Consider the following 4,726-nt stretch of genomic DNA (forward strand, 5'->3'; position numbering starts at 1 on the left):
TTTGACTTCACCGTGACACTAGTCGAGATTGGAATCTTAGATGAAGTGAATTTTGAGTGTACGGTTATTATGAACATTGGTTCATAAAGAATGCATCGAAACATTCATCTCTATTTGGGGGTCGTGATATGTTGCTAGACGTCACTCTCGATCTACGAGAATTAATAATTAAATGGGATTTAAAAAATTTAATATAAGAAAGGCGTTTCTTATGACTCTCGTTGCCATATAGATGTGAACCTAGTTAGTCACACACAATAGAGTGTGCAACCGATTGAGTTTATGAAAGATTGATTTCATATAGATACTAGCATATCTCGGAAATTAATCTAAGATGAAAAACAAGTACAAATTAAGGACTAATTTGTAAGAGTTATAAATTAGTAAGAACCTAATTGTACTATGTCCATGTTAATTAAGGACTAATTTATAAGAGTTATAAATTAATAGGAACCTAATTATATTTTAACCAAATTTAATGATTAAAAGGCATAAGTAATTAATTAGTATAATTAATGATACTTAAATCACTAATCATAAGCTAATGGAATGATGATGTCATGGGGATGATGTAATGAGATAAGCTTATGTCATATATGTGATGTCATATGATGACATCACCTATGTGATGTCACCACATAAAAGGTGTCATGTGGTGGCAACACCTTTTCTTGGTGTGTGACACCTAGCATGCAAGGTGTTGCATTCTTAAAACATGCTCTAGCCTATAAATAGAGCTTGTCCTTGCTCATTTCATAACACCACACAACACACATCTCACTACAAAGTTGTAGATAGAGAAAGAACTTGATGGAGTTCAAGTAGTCATCAATCACGGGAGAAATTTGGCGACGTTTTTCATACATCCGAGCAAGGTCGTAATTGCGGCAAGAGTTTGAGCTTATGGCTTCTCGGCAAGAGGAACTCTTGCGGATTACTTCAAGGCGAGGATTAAATCGGACGCATACTCGTGTGGACGAACTTGAGGTCGCCGTACTTTTGGGACTATAAGAATCGTTGGAGAATCGACAAAGGTATTCTTCTTACGATTCCTAGATGCGTGCTTTAATTACTAAATGATACGACGATCCATTTTTTGTTGATATGATCAACTTTAAGATCCGGATTGTTGGAATTTGGATTTTGAATTGAAATATACGATCCGGACCCACGCGTCCCGCTGCGCCAATATATATATCTTTAATAGGTCTTTTTCTTACTTGTTTAGGTCAAACGACCTATTATACCATACTCTTACTTCCTTTCATCGTTCTTATCTTATACTACACGTCGATATCCTTTACCCTTTTACTAAAGCAAATCTTACTTTTACTATTTCAATATTGGCATACATTATGTACTTTCTTAACCACTTTATCGTTTAAGTTTCCTTTTATACAAATTGTTTACTTTAATCTATTTCTTCATTCTTTAAATTTTAGGGTCGTATCGTTTGATTTTGACATTTTCCAAACTTACTTCGATTTGGATATTGTTCGTTACTTTATTATTTTTAATACTTTTAATACCATAATCGTTGTTTACTAATAGAACTTATCTAACTTATGCTTAGAGTTCTATTTTACTATTTCTACTATTAGAATCTTTCTGTATCCTGTCTATTTTATCTTATTCTATTTTACTTCTCACTTTCTTAGCGTTGTCATATAGTTCTTCGTCACATATCAAATACAGTTTAATTCAAATGTCGGTTTCTATAAACCCTTTTCATTTTAAAATCAAACATCAGATCAAATCTTTTCATTTTCATTTTAAAACTTTAGTACAATTTGCGCCTCAGAGTGATGGCATCTCTCATCACCAAATAGTTGCTATAACAAATCATTTTTTTATAGTATTGATATATATATATATATATGATACATATTCTACAATTTGTAAAAATATTTTTGTATATATAAAATACATATACATATATGCTAATACTGATATGCATTTCTATCGTGATTTGTATAACATGCCTTATGCTAGGTTTGAGCATAATTGTACTTTCAAAACTGCAACCCTTTCTTCATATGTAAAACCTATAATTTATTAAAATTAAAATCCTATGACATTCCTAGGCATTCTTAATTTAGGTAACTATCTCATTCTATACCTTTATAATTTTTTTTTACCATATCTATATATACTTATTTAAGTGTCTTAAGACTAATCATACTTTATTATACTTCACTTTACGTTTCATTCATATATTATTTTTCACCATTTTAGGTTTGCTTTTTTCTATTTCTCTTCTCATATTCTTCTATTTATTTAATTAATTATTCTTTACTTTACCCCGTTAACTATTTCATTATGTTATACTTTAACCTTGAGTACATTTAAAAGACGTAGTATTTGTATTTAACTTATTTAAACTTAGACTTATGTAATTTAATGTATGTGGTGGTGACAAATGAGCCCCCCCCCCCCCCCCCCCCCCGCCTCTCGGATCACTATGCACGACTTCGGCCCTTAAAGCGGCATGTTCTAACCCGACCTCTCTATACGATTCTATGGTTGTGCCACCTAGCGAATCTAAAACTTTCAGGTCTATCGGTTGCATGTATCGGCCTCTCTATCCGAGGTGGGAAAGCCCGAATAGAAATGCCATCATGTTTCCGAGTATTTTCTATCTGTCGTGCCATCATATAGCTCGAATATTTGAAGTGTTATGTTACTTCACCCCACACTTCTTGAAACTTTGGTCCTAAACCAGCCACAAATAGTTGATTCATTTCGACACCATCCCTTTTAGCTCACGGACTTCCTCTCCTAGCCTCAGGAATTCGATTGTATAAGAACTGATTGGTAGTTCTCCCTTCGTAAAAGTGACCAATTGTTCCCGTAACCTTTCTAAACTAACTTATTCATCATTTTATAATTGTACAATCTCTCTCCATTGTTGCCCTAACGCCGCTCTCGTAGCACCGTAGGCATCTTGCATATTGCATAATATTTGTACCTCAGTTAGATATCGGTCTGTCCTGAACCTCTCAAAAGCTGAGATCTCAAAAGAACCAACTGGTACCACTCTATTATCGCTAACATTCACCGGGGTAGTGGACCTTTCTTGCTCCACAGGCGACCTATCATATCCATTAGCAACTGATTTAAATCAAATCCATTTGCATACACGAAAGCTTCATTCATATCAAAATATTTATATATTGTTGGCTAATAGTCTCGTTTAGTCCTTAAGCTTCTTTAACTATTCAAATGACTTATACTTTTCATTTAATAACTTAAGTAATCATTCAATTACTTTAACCAAGATACTTAAGTATCGACTACAAACAATTATTTAAGTGACCTCATAATTTTATGAAACTTCATCGATAAATTCTTAAAATTATGTTACCGATAATAACATCAAAATTATTATCCCGAGACTTATATTTTATTTTATAATATTTTCTTAAGAATTCCTTTAGTCCCGCCTAAACCCAATGTCACGAATAAAAATATTCAAACTTAACTTTTAAATCTCAATAACTAAATTAGACCCGCTCCGGATATATTTCTTTATATTTCACACTTAAATGTGAATTTTCACAGCCTCGGTCATCCCTATCTTGATTTATGACATATCTTTAGCCAATTAACTTACGAGACATATGCGGATATTACAATTATGTCACTGCGTTTTTTGTTAACATGGTATATAACAAAAATTAAACATCTGTAATTCACAAATTAAGATTTATTTTTTCAAATGGCATATGATTCTTCTATTCTTTTCCATATGATTATTTATCGACAAAAAGTTAATTTTACTCTCTAAACTTGGTACAAAATATCAATTAATGTCAAACTCATAGCTCTAAATAAAAAACACCACAGATTTAACATTTGAATTCGCTTTATCCCTTTAACTTTAAATTGTCCAATTATTTTACGCCACCTCAGCTCTAATTTGTAAGTAATACTCCAATCATATTTTGACACATTATTTAAAGGGGTAAAGAGAGTTAAAATGCCAAGTTTCAAGTGTTTTTTACTTCAAATTCATGAACTTGACCTCAACTAATCATTTGTTGGCTTCAACTAATCTTTTGTGTCAAGTTCACACATATGGATGTATGCTCAGTTAAAAGATTAAAGAGATAAATTTATTGTTCGAATTTTTGTTATGTCATATAAGTGTTTAAACTTATTTAAAATGCATCAAACAAGTGTTTTTGCCGTTTATCGGTCGCTATTGTGTTAGAGATAAAATAGCTCACAATTTCATTTAAATTTATTGAGTCATATTAGTAAAAATAATAATATTAAATATGTGTGCAAGTATACATTATATTTGTATAATTAAAATGACAAATAATATAAACAAATTTTAATAATTTTTTGCCTTTTTAATAATCCGATGATTGAAAATGGATTAAAACAGTTATTTGATACATTCTTCAAAAGTTGAAATACTGATATAAAAAATAGAAGTTTAGACATCAAATAAAAAATTTGAAAAAGTTCAGACAATGTTGATATCCTAGATTAATTGGTTAATGTTTTAATAGTAGTTAAAAAGAAAGGAGAGGTACTAGTGATGCCTAATTCAAGTGGTTAAGGCTCTCCAAGTGTATTTTTGAATTATTGATTTCGAATTTTAGTAGGGTCAATAGTTTGATGCCAATTTTAATAACAATTCTCACACTAACAACTAAACAAATTTCCGATAAAAAAAAGGAAGAGATAAAATAAAAAAACAATAAATTGATGTTTT

Source organism: Mercurialis annua, linkage group LG7 (genome assembly GCF_937616625.2).
Source record: "Mercurialis annua linkage group LG7, ddMerAnnu1.2, whole genome shotgun sequence".
Lineage (NCBI taxonomy): Eukaryota > Viridiplantae > Streptophyta > Magnoliopsida > Malpighiales > Euphorbiaceae > Mercurialis > Mercurialis annua.